At 42.0% G+C, this 16,414-nt stretch overlaps 1 long non-coding RNA gene across 8 annotated transcripts in view; it reads left to right on the forward strand.

Annotated features, from left to right (window-relative positions):
• The window catches only part of LOC105499959 (uncharacterized), a 92,757-nt gene that overhangs the window by 69,713 nt on the left and 6,630 nt on the right, over nucleotides 1–16,414 (forward strand). For 2 of the 8 annotated variants that reach the window (XR_011624786.1, XR_011624784.1), the window contains exons 5-6: nucleotides 6,869–7,020; nucleotides 10,182–10,385. The exons of 1 other annotated variant lie outside the window; for it this stretch is intronic. This is a non-coding gene — a long non-coding RNA (uncharacterized lncRNA). 5 more of the 8 variants (XR_011624782.1, XR_011624783.1, XR_011624785.1 and 2 more) reach the window with 5 other exon arrangements.

Here is a 16,414-nt window from a genome sequence, read left to right on the forward strand (position 1 = left end):
AATGGAGGTAAGATAGAGTGTGTCTGGAATACAGGAGATTCCTTAGGGTGTATATCAGTATTACCATGCCCAGTGATTAAGGTCCATGGGGAACTATAACAAATCCAATCCAGGCAGGACTACTAATGGCCCAAATGCTTCAGGAATGAAGGTTTGGGTTACTTCATCAGGGCAAACAGCTATGACCTATTACCTCCGCCTGGTCTCTCTTTTGACACATGGGGATTATGGGGATTATGAGGATTACAATTCAAGATGAAATTTGGGTGGGGACACAAAGCCTAACCATGCCAGCCCCCATGATCCAAACACCTTCCACCAGGCCTCACCTACAACACTGGGGATTACATTTCAACATGAGGGGGATGTATCCAGATTAATCACTGATTAAAGCAGATGACCCTCCTGAATGTGGGTGGGCATCCGATTCATTGTGGTTTAGAATAGAACAAAAAGGTGGAGGAAGGGCAAATTCACTCCCTCTGCTTGAGCTGAGACATCCATCTCCTATTCTTGAACATCAGCACTCCTGGTTCTTAAGCTTTCAGATGGGGACCAGGACTAACACCATCAACCACTTAAACTCTCACATGCAGACTGAATTTCACCACTGGTTTTCCTGGTTCTCCTGCTTGCAGATGGCAGGCCATGGCACTTCTTGGCTTCCATAACCACATGAGCCAATTCCGATAATAAATCTCTTCATATATCTCTCTATATATCCTACTGGTTCTGTTTTTCTGAAGAACGCTGACTAATACAACGCTCCACCCTGTTCCCCTGTTTCTGAGCTGGAGCTTGCAACCCCCATTCACTATGGGTGTTGGCTGCTGGTAATGGTGGGCAGCTGCACCTATCTTAGGGAAACTGCCCGTAGTTTCCCTAAGACAGTGGGAACTATTTTGTCCACAGAAGCCAGGGAGGTTATGATCCCCTCTGCCCTGAAGGGTGGCCTGTGGCCAATGACTAACTGATAGGGGGTGCTATAAAAGCCCAGCTCCCTTGGCTCACAGTAGAACAAACTAGTACAATTCATGCTGCAGAGTTCCCCATGACATCAGGCTAAGGCTAAACTTCTCCTGAAACCACATCTTTGCTTAACTTCCATTCCCCTATTCTGCTTTTCACTCCCTTACAGGATTTTTCTGTCTCATTCTCTCAATAAATTGCTTGCACAAGAATCTTCATCTCTGGTTTTGCTTCCAAGGAACTCGTCCTAAGGTATATCTCCAAATAGAATGGGAGAAATCTTCCCTAACAATATAATGACGTACCTTTGAGAACAAAGTGGCTAAGTCCCAAACACTAGTTTGAAACTCTTAATATGCCTCCAAGCTCCACCTGAAACATACTAAGCTGTCAGTTGGTCAGCAGTTATTACAGACATCAATGAGGACACAGTGTTCACAGACAGAGGTCTTTATTGGAATAGAAATGTCTTAAAATCCAGCAGAGTTGCAAACATGGAACTTCATGGAAAAGTCACAGTCATTAGCCACTGGGTAATTCACCTGTGATAGCAGGTTGGGAAAGAATGTGAGTCTAGTGTCATGCACATACATTTAGGTAATAACACAGTAATAGCAGAATTCTCAGAGATGAATAATATAATAATAATAATTGCTGCTTATTATTCATCACACAAATGCCTAGGCAGAGTGCCAGGCATTTTATTCCAAGGCTTTTCACTACACAACTCTATGATTACCCAGTTAGCATAGCAAGGACCCCACTGAAGTGTGATTTATCAAAGGCATTGCTCTTCATAGCTGCAAAATCGGGTTAAAAGATGGTGGAAGTCAGGTTAAAAGACGATGGTACAAAGGCTGGAACTCCTCCCTCTTGAGTGAAAGATCAGTCCTTTCCTTTTCAAAACAATTAAGGTACTCATCATTTCCATCTTCTTAAGGTCTTTTTCTTCATTCCAAGCACTTTAAGTCTCTTTTATGTTTCAATTTAATGTACCACCTGTTCACTAGAAGCAACACTTTTAGCTGAGCTACTAAAAGCAAGAATGTATTAATTAAACATTAGCACTTTTTGAAGTCAAGTATACTACAAGTGGCAGACAGTGAAAACCTGAGATATAATTACCTCTACCTTCTTTTTGGAACTCATTTGCCTGGAATATTTACACATTTCAGCAGGTTCCCTTCTCCCTGCAGCTGGAGTGCTGGGTTTTTAGGTATGTATCCCAGCTTTCTTTGAGATGTAGAGGGCTCTTAGAAATGTATTTGCTTACTGGTTACATGTCTTAGAGAAAGGCATATGTGTGCACCCTGTCTTAAGAACAATGTCAAGGTGTTCGTAATGAAATTTCACAGGTAGAGACATGGCGGGGCCTTGCATATCTGAGCACCTCCCATCACAAACACTGCTTGGAGATTCATAAACTTATTTTTCTAACGGACAAGTTGTCCTTCCCATCAAATGTGAGTCCTTTCATATGGGCCGTGGAGGTCTCTTTTCAATGTCCTCCCTCTATTAGTATACATATTGCTTCTAATAGTATTCTTCTTGAAACACATACATATCCCTCCCTTGATCCCAAGTCAGCAACATTCTGCTTTTGTTCCTCCCTTTCACCGCAAAGCTTGGAAGAGTAGTCTACACTTAGCATCTTTACTTCTTCACCTCTTGTTGCTCTTCTCTCCATGCAGGCTTCCATTCCCACCTCTCCACTGAAACTGCTGCTAAATCACCAATGGCCTCCCCATTGATAACTCCACAAATGACAGACATCTTTCTGTCTTTGTCCCATTGTCCTCTCAAGTCGCATTGCACATTGTCAGACACTCTTCTGCCTTCTCAGAACTTTCTCTCTCCTCACTTCTCTGCAGTGATGTGCAGGTAAACTGGCTTGGGATGGGGGAAGAGCCCTGAATGGTGGCATTTTCCACTTTCCATAGTGTAAATCCTTCCATTGTGGCCAATATCAAGTTACCAATAGTTTAGCAGTGGCCACTGCAGCCGTGGCTGGAGCTGTAACACCAGGATGCGGCTTTTCTCCTTTCTCCTGGTACCTGACTGGTTTCTTCTTGATCTTTTTGTTGGTCCTTCTTCTGTTAGCAAAATTCTAAGTGTTGATCTTTGGGACTTGGATCCGAACCTTGTATTTCTTTCTTTTCTCATAGATCTCAACTATCCTCATGGCTTTCTTTCCCTTAAAAATTATATTTATTTAGGCAATCATTTAAAAAGTTGAATACATGTAAAAATACTTGGAGAAGTCTCAGGTTTACTCTTATTCTCATCCACCCCTACGTGTTTACCCCTCAGGTAAGCGCTTTTATCAGCTTACCCTTCCAGTGCTTCCTTTTGTAAATGAACATGTATGGCTATGTATGTTTATATGTGCGAGCTCATGTGATACTTCCTATTGTTCCCCTTTCTTGCACAAAGAACAGTATCATAAACACCATTCTGCATCTTGCTTTTTTTCACTCTCCTGTATATGTTAGAGCTCTTTCTGTATCAGTACAGAGATACCCATACAAATATGATAATGTTCAACAGATAGATGGTGTTTTAAAAATTATGTGGGTATCTCTTTACAAACCTACTCTCTGAGCTCCAGACTTTCTGACATCCCTTTTCACTCTTGGTATCTCAAAGATATCTCAGGCTTTCCAAGCACAAGGTAAAACACTTGTTTTTACTTCCGCCTGCTCAATCCCTGTTACTGGGCTGGAGCACCCCTTCCCCAGCAGCTGTGAGTGTTGGCTGCTAATGGTGCACAGCTCTCTGCTGCTCTGGAGAATCACCTTCAGCTGAAGTGACCCATCTTGTCCTGGAAGTTATCTTTACAGCCAGTGATGGCTTGATACTGGTATTCTTGTCTTAATAGGGCACAGACAACTCTATGGGAGGCTTATGTGGCGCATATGCCCTCTCTGTTTTGTTCTTTCTCCTTCCCTATGTTGTTTCCCTCACCCACTTCATGCTTTTCCCATAGAGCACTCCCTCAAAAAACTACATGTACCCCAAGGCTTCACTTGTAGGGAATTGAATCTAAGACATAACCCTCTGTCCTCCCTAGTCTTCCCCATCTCAGTTGATGTCATCTCCGTTTGTCTATTTGCACAGACTGGAAACTTGGGAGTCATCCTTGACTGCTCCTCTTTCCTTATCCACCCTATCCATTCTATCAGGAAATTCCATTGAGTCTACCTTAAATATGTCTAGAATCCATAGACTTCTTTCCAGCTCTCCTTTCAAATCCTGAAGAGACCACTAGCATGTATCTCACCCATTTAATATTTTATTTATTTATATTTTTGAATTGATACACATTCATGGTTAAAATTTTTAAAGCTGCAAAATAGCATATAGCAAAAGCCAGCTGTTTTCAAGCCAGTCAGTTCTTTTCTTCAGTGGCAACCAATGCTCTTCCCTATTGTGTGATTTTTCTCCTGGCACCAAATACCTGCTATTTTTTCATCCTCATTCCCCAATTTCTACACTAACTGGATGTTCAATAATTCCAATTCAGTTTTGACACTAACATCTATAGTTAGTGCAGACTCCACAGGTTAAGGGTTCAGTCTCACAGGACTGTCCCACTCAGACACCAGTAGCAATTCCTGGGTCCCCAGGCTATCAGTACTATTACCAGCAGTGAATCCATATGGGTCTGCAGCAACTTCAGTTCTTGCCTCCTCACAAGAAAGAATTCAAGTGAGGGGCACAAGGCAGAAGGAAAGACTGAGTGAAGTTTCAGAGCAGGAGTGAAAGTTTATTAAAAAGTTTCAGGGCAGGAATGAATGGAAGGAAAGTACACTTGGAAGAGGGCCAAGCGGGTGACTTGTAAGATAAGTGTGTGGTTTGACCTTTTGATTTGGAGTTTTATACGTTGGTATACTTCTGGGGTCTTCTCCCAACTCCTGAGATCTTATAAGGAAGCTGCTGATCAGTTTCAGGTGTTTTCTATCTATTAGGAGACGGCCTTTCCTGATGCCTGTGACCAATTACCACTTTAGAGAGATCGTTAACAATCACCTGACCATCACCTGATGGTCGCCCAACACTCCTGGTGTGTCTGTGTTGGGGGGAGCCCTCTCCTGCCCTGCTCGTGCCTGACTGTAACATTTCCCCCCTCAAGAGTTCAATACCCCAGTTCTTTGGGGAAAATGTATGAAGGTCAGTCTTCTGTAACTGCTTCTTGCTGATAGAGGGGTGGTGGTTGTGGGTCTGTGGGTTTTGGCCTCTTACTAGCTGTCAGGGCAGGGAGGCTCTTGCTGATAGAGGGGTGGTGGTTGTGGGTCTGTGGGTTTTGGCCTCTTACTAGCTGTCAGGGCAGGGAAGCAGTATCCAGCCAGGTCTAAGGGAGACAGGGGGATTTTACCTCTGTCGTGTCCCACTGATGGGCAATCTAGAGGTCCCTTGTAGAAGGGTGACTCTTGAACATCGAGAGGACAATATCCCTTACTGAGGATCATCTGGAGCTTGATGGCATTAAGACAAGAGAGGACAAATAAGGTTATTATATTTAGAAGAATGTAAAAATAAAATAAGGGGTGAAGACAGCTCCAAAATACCCAAAGGCTGCTGACATGCCCAGGTAGGTGGTGGCTATAGTTATGCTTGCTAAGACTTGGGTGCACGTGGTTGCTAGCTGACTCCAATATGTGCCCAGAATTAGAATATTGATCCAGATTTTTACATTACCTATCCCTCTTTTATCTTCTGAGCTGCAGCCACAGATCACTGGTTGGTTCACAGGAATAAGCAGGGTTGTTTAAATTGCAGACAAAAACTCAAGAACAATTTGAGAACATTTCTCTCATAAATTCCCTTTTATTAATTTTCTCATGACTTACACAGACCATCTGCAATATGCTTGGAATTTCTGACTTGTCCTATACATCCCTCTTTTTAAACAACCAGTTATTTTACTTTAGGACAAGAATTTCCCATACATGATTCTTTTAATACAAAATCTCTTTTCTCTATAATGCTCCTTACTAAAAATACCTCTTTAGCTTTATAACCTTTGAATTAGATAAAAGTCATTTTCTTTTGTTTGGAAGTTATGGTTTGTACTGCATGTCGCTGCATGAGACCTGTGAAGGAGGAACAGATAAGGAAGTTTTCTACATACTGTAGATGTTATTCCCCACTCAAGAGATTACTTGATTATATATATATATATATTTAGAGCTTGTTTGAATAAGTGTGGGCTATTGCTAAGCCCCTTAGGTAGGACTTTCAAGGTCTAAGTTACTGGTTAAAGATTTAGGTTGTCTTCCCATGAGAAAGAAAGCTACTAGAGAGAAAGATGAATTCAGAGGTTGGGTAAATATTAAGCAGACACCCATCTTGTAAAGTGTATTTTTGCCCTGAAGCAGTGTGAATCCTTTCTTTTAGAGGGAGGGGGTGTCATTTGCCTCATTATGAAAGCAGGATTTGGAGGAGAGTTGCTGAGAGAAGGAGATTAGCACAGAGTGGGCAGCTCTTGAACCCAAAAGGGAAACTTATTTTACTTTCAGCCTCCAGAGTTGCCCTTGGCTTTGTCTTGTTGATGATGATGACTGATTTGGAAGCCAGCCAGAACAGAGAGGCCCTTCAGCTCAAGGCCATCAGGATGGATGGGGTGGGATTCTGTCCTGGGGCCCTTTTGGCCCTCAGATAAGTCCCATTACCAGCTGTGGAGCTTGTGGCAGAGGAGGCAAGCTGTGTGGGGCTTTTCCCCATCTATCTCATTGGGACAGTTTGTCTTCCAGTGGCCTGGCTTCCCACACCAATGGCAGTTACCTGAAGGAGTGTCATTAGGGCAACCTGAAGTGGGCTGGAGAGCTTATAAAGCAGCCACTGCTGATTTCAACCACCCAACTGACACTGGAGCTGGACTCCCATTCCTTTTTTGCAGTTTTGGCATAACAACTGACTAGCATTCCATCCGGATAAAAGATCACTGAACACAGACTGGTTCTCTCTGGTCCATGGAAGCTGCACGTGGAGCACCTCTGTGTCCTCTGTTTTAGCTTTTGATGTATGGCCTAATTTTATTACATTTAAATGGTGAGTTTAGCTAATGTGGTGGCTCACACCTATAATCCCAGCAATTTGGGAGGCTGAGGCGGGAGGGTCACTTGAGCCTCAGGAGGAGTTCAAGACCAGCTTGGGCAACATGGCAAGACTGCCTTTTCAAAAATTTTTTAAAAAAAGAAGTAGCCAGGTGTGCTGGTGCACACCTGTGGTCCCAGCTACTCAGGAGGCTAAGGTGGGAGGATCACTTGAGCGTGGGAGGATCACTTGAGCATGGGAGGTAGAGGCTGCAATGAGCTGTGCTCACACCACTGTACTCCAGCCTAGGTGACAGAGCAATTGGAAAAAAAAGTCTCCACTCCAAAGTGAATATGGAACATATATAACATGCATATTTGTTTACTATGCAAGTGTGCAACACCACCTTCATGAATATTCATAGTTGCTCCTATAACTTGTTGAATATGTATAGTTAGCCAACCTATTCAGCATAAACTCCTGTCTCACCTTTCCTCCTTTGAAGTGCCTGCTTTCGGTTCCTACTGGAAGCTACACTTCTCAGCCTGCAGTCTGCATCTTTTATAAGAAATAAAGCTCTCCTTTCCAAATTTATAGATGTTGTGTTTTTCAGTCAACATTAAGAACAACTGGAAGTAGCATTGCTGAGTCACACTGTATGAACATGATCATTTTGATTGTAGTGCCAATTACCCTCCACAGAATTACGTTGACTTATACCACTCCTGGGAATACCTGAGGGTAGTGCCTATTTCCCATAGTGTTGCTGCTGAAATAGATATAAAACTTATCAATCATGGGCAAAAAATTATCCCCAGTATGTTTTTATTTTTATTTCTTTTATTGTAAGTGAGATTAAGCATATTTTTCAATTTTAAGGGCCTTTTCTGTAATCAATCCCCTATATACTTTGCCCATTTTACCATTAGGTGTTTGGTCTTTTTCTTACTGATTTGTAGGAGATCTTTATATATGAGGAAAATGGTTACTTTCTTTTTTTGAGATGGAGTCTTGCTCTGTGGCCCAGGCTGGAGTGCAGTGGCACAATTTTGGCTAGCTGCAACCTCCACCTTCCTGGTTAAAGTGATTCTTGTGTCTCAGCCTCCTAAGTAGCTGGGACTACAGGCATGCATCACCATGCCCAGCTAATTTTTTGGTAGAGATGGGGTTTCACCATGTTGGTCAGACTGGTCTTGAACTCCTGACCTCAAGTGATCCACCCACCTTGGCCTCTCCAAGTGCTGGGATTACAGGTATGAGCCACTGTGCCCAGCCAGCTTCCTTAAGTAGATTACTATTGGAATCTCCTAATTAGTTTTCCTATTCTTCTCTTTTCACATTTAAGACATACCTAACTTAATGGTCAATGTGATCTTTATAAAACAGAAATGGGATCATGTCATTAGTTTCAGTGGCTTACCATTGCTTTGAGAATAAAATCCCAAACTTGGCCGGGTGCAGTGGCTCACGCCTGTAATCCCAGCACTTTGGGAGGCCGAGGCGGGCGGATCATGAGGTCAGGAGATCAAGACCATCCTGGCTAACACGGTGAAACCCTGTCTCTACTAAAAATACAAAAAATTAGCTGGGCATGGTGGCGGGCACCTGTAGTCCCAGATACTTGGGAGGCTGAGGCAGGAGAATGATGTGAACCCAGGAGGCGGAGCTTGCAGTGAGCCAAGATTGTGCCACTGCACTCCAGCCTGGGCAACAGAGTGAGACTCCAGCTCAAAAAAAAAAAAAAAAAAAAAAAAAAAAAAAAAAAAAAAAAATCCCAAACTCTTTGCATTCACTAAAGCCTTGCATAACTGTATGCCAGTTCATCCTTCCAGATCCCTCTTGTTCCTGTTTTTTCACCTCACTCCTGCTACACTGGTCTTTCAGTTCTTCAAAGGTCTCAGGGCCTCTGTAGATCTCACTTCATCTTTTATTCTTCCAGTCTCTTCACATGGCCAGCTCCTTTTTACTCTTTAAGTCTCACATGAAATCTCATCTTCTAACAAAAGCCTCTTTAAGTATTCTATCTAGGAAAACTACGTTGAGAATTGTGAAGGGCCTGAGATTTTTACCCAACTTGCAAGCTGACAAGTTAGCCTGCCACAGCTTCACAGATGCTGGCCAAAGACAAGATTCCTGGGTCGGGGGAGAAAAAAATTTTGTTAGTTATAGCACAGCAAGCATCATGAGTGTCAGCCTATATGTATCAGAACCCCTTAACCAAGTCCTCTGGTGGCAATGCAGGTGGACCCAGATGGGTGTTACCACACAGTGGGTTATGCTACATGGGATCAACTAATTTTTTTTTTTTTTTGAGGCCAAGTCTCGCTCTGTCACCCAGGCTGGAGTGAAGTGGCATGATCTCAGCTCACTGCAACCTGTGCCTCTGAGGTTCAAACGATTCTCCTGCCTCACCCTCCTGAGTAGCTGGGATTACAGGTGCCTGCCACCACGCCTGGCTAATTTTTGTATTTTTAGTAGAGATGGGGTTTCACCATGTTGGTCAGGCTGGTCTCAAACTCCTGACCTAATAATCTACCCACCTCGGCCTTCCAAAGTGCTGAGATTACAGACGTGAGCTACTGCGCCCGACTGGGATCAACTAAATTTATATCATGATGTTAGCAGAAATCAGTAAAGAAAGCTATATAGGAAGACATCTGTTCCTGACAATAAAAAGAATTATTTATGCAAGAAACACATTTCCTCATAGCCATACTTTCTAAACAAAGGCGCTCTCAGCATCCTTTGTTTGCTTGCCTGGTTTCAGAAACTGAGACTGCTGCTAGACTGTCCAGTCAATATCAGTGTCTACTTCCTTTTTTTTTTTTTTTTTTTTTTTTTAGTACCACTCTAATTTTCTGATGGGGTGGGAGGGGGGTAGGCACGCACATAGATGCACAACTACATACCCTTCCTTTGCAGAGAGGGACAGCCATGTGACTTATACTACCCAACAGGATGCAGTCAGAAGACACTGTGGGGAGCTCCAGGGACCAAGTTGACATGTGCCCTTTTGTACTTTGCCTTTTCTATTTTTTTTTTCTGCCTGTAATGTAGACACTATAGTAAAGATAGAATATGCAGTGACCATGAAGGACAGACCATGAGAATCACAAACACTTTGGCCTTGACATCCTTGAACAACGAATTCACTGCTGCCAACTGTCTCCCTCCAGATTTCTCACTACTCATTGAAAAAAATAAAATTGCCCTGCCTCTGTCACTGCTGTGATGACAGCTCTGTGTAGCTCCATGCAGACTGCAGCCTGAGGCCCACACCTCAGGTCTCCACCTCCCTCCACCATTTCTGAATTCAGATGAAGTGCCAAAGGAACCCCATGATGCAACCAGGAAATGTAGGGAAGTGAACTCCCTCTAAGGTGAGTTATATAAGTCACTGTTCTTTGGGGTTTTGCTATTTGCAGCTGAACTTAATCTCTAACTGATGCAATAGGGGAAATAAGTAAGAAAAATCTATGTAGAAAGATATTTTCATACTACAATCAAAAGAAATATGTGCACAAAAAATAGACTTTTCTTGCTCTACTCCCAGATTCTTCTGAGAACAACCTATCAGCAACATGCTTTCTCTTTGTACTACTTCAAAAGTAGAGTAAATAAGCTGCTTCTGATCGGGCAGTGGCAGATGTTGGGCAAAAAAAGAAATTGATCCACCATTCACAGCAATGCCCCATTCCTCCAGGGACTGTGGTGCTGGGCGATGTGCCTGGGCAAATACTGCACATGAGTTTCAAGGGCAGAACTGTAGAACTCACATACTAACAGATTTCCCTCTGTTGGGGAGGCTTGGATCCTAGTGGTCTGGGGTTAATAGAAGGTAAAAAAACAATCTGTATCCACAATAGTAAATGGTCCAAGCCAGAGAGCCAGGTATATAATATAATATAGATAAAGGGCCAAGAGTTAAAGCTAGATAAGTAGTTATGATTGGGTGACAAGGCAATGAAAGCCTGAGGCAGGGATTAGGAGTAATGGTGCAGAGCCAAGAGATTGGAGACTGGAGAAGATGAGATTGTGGAACATTAGCTTCATGGTGATCTATATCCTGCACTGAGCTTCGTCTTTGCTGGCTACTAAGATTGTGGTCTGTAATCCCAGCACTTTGGGAGGCTGAGGCAGGTGGATCACCAGGTCAGGAGATCGAGACCATCCTGGCTAACACAGTGAAACCCCGTCTCTACTAAAAGATACAAAAAATAAGCCAGGTGTGGTGGTGGCCACCTGTAGTCCCAGCTACTTGGGAGGCTGAGGTGGGAGAATGGCTTGAACCTGGGAGGCGGAGCTTGCAGTGAGCTGAGATCATGCCACTACACTCCAGCCTGGGTGACAGAGCAAGACTCTGTCTCAAAAAAAAAAAAAAAAAAAAAAAGACTGTGGTCTGAACAAGCAGAGATCCAGATGGAAGAGACAGAGGAAGTTTACTCTTCATCATTAAAAACCCACAAAATTTATCAATCTGTTCAGTATCCCTTATCTAGATATCTTTTATATAACTATCTATTCATCTACCAAATATTTACTGAGCATTTTCTCAGAGGAGGGCATCCCTCTGTGGTTTTACATTCTCTTAGTAACCCATTATATTTTCCAGGGGGAAAGGTGATTGTGGTAATGATAACAATGACACAAGTTTTAAAATCATACCAGGTTGGTAACCACAATAAAAAATTCTGGTATCGCTGTCATAGCACTGCCACAGCCACCCCACTACAATAGTACAATAGTTAAACCTGGCCAGTTCATTTCTAAGATTAATTAATTTATACCATACAGCCTTTATCTAGCTTTCTAAAGCCCAAGAGTCTACAGCAAGGTTGAGAGGAAATGTTTATTGGGAGGTGTAATCCCAGGGCAGTGAAAGTGAGGAAAGGGGAATTAAAACAGGGAAGGATAAGAAGCAAATACCGAGCGGGCTACTTCTTCACAAGATTTGAAGAGACACAGTGAATAGCTTGACCACATGGCTTATCTCCAGGGAGTCTGTTCAGAAAACCTGTGCCTTGGAATGTTCTACTGAACATAGAATACTTACCTGGTGTCTTCCTGCCATCCCCCTTGCCCATTGGTTAAAGAATAACTGTCCCACATTTCCTGGTTGCATCATGGGGTCCTTTTGACACTTCATCTGAATGCAAAAACGGTGAGAGGAGGTAGAGACATGAGGTGTGGGTGTTAGGCTGCAGTCTGCATGGACCTGCACAGAGCCATCATCACAGTAGTGACATAGGCAGAGTAAGCTGCCAGCATCCGAGAGGCTGGCGAGGCCATGAGGATCTGAGGAGGTGCACACAATGCCATCTTCTGCAAAGGCTGTGTGGCAGCTCACCTGGATAAATAGATATGGAAAGCAGATTGAATTAGGAGAGTGAAAAGAAGAATAAGGAACACAAATGCAGGGATATATGGCACAGCCAGGAATGAGAATATTGTAAGACTATGCCACGGTTAGATACTTTTCACTGTGTCAGGCTTCCCAGCAGCCATTTCCAAAAGGAAACCTGTGGGGTCTATAACTCACAGGATCTACAAGGCAGTGTAGAGATTTAGAACCTAGGCTTCAGGGTCTGTGAGCAATTACTCTCCATTTCATCACGTGTAAAATGGGAATAATCATGGTACCTACCTCACTAAGTTGTGAGGATTAAGGAAGGTGATCGATGTAAAGAACTTAAAGCTATGCACAATGTGTAGAAAGGGCTCAGTAAATGCTGGATATTCCAATGACAAATTAATTGTCAGTAAAAGCACAATTCTGTTTATGCTACTTTCTTTATAAAGGTTCTCTATGAAGATTCTGTGATAAAAGTAATAAAAAAATCCATTCTCAGCTAAAACAGAAGATTCATAGGGATGCTTTTTGTTTTCTGAGACAGGGTCTCCCTCTGTCACTAAGGCTGTAGTGCAGTGGTCTGATCACTGCTCAGTGCGGCCTCAACCTCCCAGGCCCCAGCAATCCTCTTATCTCAGTCCTCTGAGTAGCTGGAACCACAGGTGCACACCACTATACCTGTTTTCTTCTGTGTTATTTTAATTATTTTTTTTTAGCGATGGGGTCTCCCTATGTTGCTCAGGCTGGTTTCAAGCTTATGGGCTCCTGCCTTGGCCTCTCAGAGTTGGGATTACAGGTGTGAGCCACTGCTTCCAGCCATTCATAGGGATGTTGATAACAGTGATCCTGAACCAAGATTAACATCACCCTAAAGTGGAGCTCAGGAAATACATTTTTATGGTAACCCAATATAGCCCAATCCAAATACATGGCTGTTTGTTGGTTTTGCTTCCTCTGTACCTGGAGAAGGGTGCTTCACTTGGGGTCCATGAGTGGACCTGAAACTGCAAATGGCATTTTGCATTGAGCATGTGGAGCGAATCCACGATAGTGCTAACAGTAATGTGATGAATATGATGCTAACCACATCTGTAATTTTAAAATTTTTACAATTGTGATTTTTTAACAGCAAATTTTAACAGTCATATCTTACCTTTAAAAAGTAAAAAGAGGCCAGGCACGGTGGCTCACGCCTGTAATCCCAGCACTTTGGGAGGCTGAGGTGGGTGGATCAAGACCAGCCTGGTCAACATAGTGAAACCCTGTCTCTACTAAAAATATAAAAAATTAGTAATTCCAGCTATTCGGGAGCCTGAGGTGGGAGAATTGCTCAAACCCAGGAGGCGGAGGTTGCAGTGGGCTGAAATCAGGCCATTGTACTCCAGCCTGGGTGACAGAGCAAGACTCCATCTCAGGGAAAAAAAAAAAGTAAAAAGAAGCAGAAGAAATTAATTTCATTTACCTTCTATCTCCAAACACTGTAATTTCAACATGCAATCAATATAAACAATTATTAAGATCATTTACATTCCTATTTTGTATTAAGTCTTCGGAATCCAGTGTGTATTTTACATATCTTATTTATTTTTTGTTAATACTGATTTTAAAATAAATTCTACATGAAAAAAGAATTTTCTGTACTTCTGTAGGCAGATACTTGTGGCTGACATTAAAAATAATAAAAATTAAACATGGACTTGGTTACAGAGAAATGAACAGTTTTCTGCTTACTCCCAGGAAATATTTTCTGTGAATGAATGAGTACCAATGTCTGCATAATATAGTTGTTGATTTACATGGAAAAGGCCGGTAAACTTGTCACATTGCCCTACACATAGTTTTTTCAGTTAATAATGTGTCTTGGAGAATTTTCCATGTTAGAATATAACACGTCACTTCATGTTTGTTTTAAACACTTACATGATATTCGATTATATTAATTTACTGTAATTTATAACTTAGTAACCCATCTCCTTTTGATGGTCATTTAAGTGGTCACCACTTTTTGCTGTTGTTGTTATAGACACTACTGCCGTGATTAACCTGGCTCACATCCTTGTTCAGTTGGTTCACTTTTGCAAGGGGCTCCTAGAATTATACTTTTTAAATTTTGGCTGATTTACCAAAATTCTCCAAAAATGTTACTAAATTAGATACTCACCAACATTATAATATATTTTCCCTGTATGTACATACATTCCCTTTCCCCCTCTGTTAGTCCACCGTGTCTATCATTACCATCTTTATGTCCATGAGTACCCAGCATTTAGCTCCCACTTATAAGTGAGAACGTGCGGTACTTGGTTTTGTGTTTCTGTGTTCATTCAGTAGGATTATGGCCTCCAGCTGCATCCATGCTGCTGCAAAGGACATGATCTAATTCTTCTTTATGGCTGTGGTAGGATATTTTTGAAGTATGAATGATAAATAGATTTGATATATTCATTAATTTAATTATTATATGTTAAAGGATTCATATTTTTGCCTCTACTCTGTTCTCAGCCATAGAAACAGCATTTTTCCTGCTTCCCTGACTAGATAAAGATGCTGTGGCTGGGAATGAGAGGGAAGAGGGGAGGTGCTGCTATGGGTCTCTAAGGGGAGGCACTGAGCCAGCTCCTTTCTGGCCTGATGGGGATGGGGGATTGGAGCAAGAGAAAACTCAGGGAACACAGCGTCTGCCTTTTCTGTACCCTCACTAAATACTAAGTTGTATAAAATTTTCGTTTCACAAATATACATGAAAATGGTATCTCAGCTTTGTTTTGATGTGCATTTCTGTAATTTTGAGTAAGATTCTTATGTCTTTGGCAATTTGCTTTTTTTAAATAAGGCTATTTATACAGTTTGCCTATGCTTCTATTGTTTTCATCTTTTTCATAAGTACTTTTTCTGTCACCTGTGTGAAACATGTGAAAGATTTTTTTCTTTGTCATTTGTCTTTTTATTTTATGATATTTTAAAATTTACTTTGATTTTATATTATCATATGGTCAGATTAATCAATCTTTTCTCTTGTATCTTCTCTTTTTCAGCAGAGATTCAGTGGGCATTCGGCAGTAGTTTTTATTATAGAAACAAAACACAAAAAATCTCACAGTGGAAATTTGAAAAATGTAGAAAAGGTGACATAAAAAAAATGAGCACGGACATTTCTGCTATTAGAAGAAAAGCTCTGTTTTATTGTGCCCAGTTTTTCATGCAATTTTTCTAGCCCTGATGATAATGAGCAATTTGTAGATGTATTTTCCAGATAGACAAGGAGGTGCAGTAGAATTTTTAAAAAATATCTTCAACTTTTATTTTAGATTCAGGAGTACATGTGCATACATGGGTGTGTTGTGTGAGGCTGAGATTTGGGGTGTGATTGAACCTGTCACCCAGGAAGTGGGCAGAGTACTCAGCAGTTAGTTTTTCAGCCCACATCCCCTTTCCCCCTGTTAGTCCACCGTGTCTATCATTACCATCTTTACGTCCATGAGTATCCAACGTTTAGCTCCCACTTATAAGTGAGAACGTGCGGTACTTGGTTTTGTGTTTCTGTGTTCATTCAGTAGGATTATGGCCTCCAGCTGCATCCATGCTGCTGCAGAGGACATGATCTAATTCTTCTTTATGGCCGTGGTAGGATATTTTTGAACTATGAATGATAAATAGATTTGATATATTCATTAATTTAATTACTGCATGTTAAAGTATTCATATTTTTGCCTCTACTCTGTTCTCAGCCATAGAAACAGCATTTTTCCTGCTTCCCTGACTAGATAAAGATGCTGTGGCTGGGAATGATGGGGAAGAGGGGAGACGCTGCTATGGGTCTCTAAGGGGAGGCCCGAGCCAGCTCTTTTCTGACCTGATGGGGATGGGGGATTGGGGAAAGAGAAAACTCAGGATATACAGGGTCTGCCTTTTGTCCCCAAAGGATCCCAGAAAAGTGCTGAATGTCTGAGACTCTCTTTGCTTTAGTGTGAGAGTCGAGAAGAAGCATTTTAGCATAGCAAATGAGGGCGGAAAGGGCATAAGAGAGTTCTGTGAGTCTCCTATAGCCTAGAGCGGCCA

The sequence above is a fragment of the Macaca nemestrina genome, chromosome 6, assembly GCF_043159975.1.
Source record: "Macaca nemestrina isolate mMacNem1 chromosome 6, mMacNem.hap1, whole genome shotgun sequence".
Lineage (NCBI taxonomy): Eukaryota > Metazoa > Chordata > Mammalia > Primates > Cercopithecidae > Macaca > Macaca nemestrina.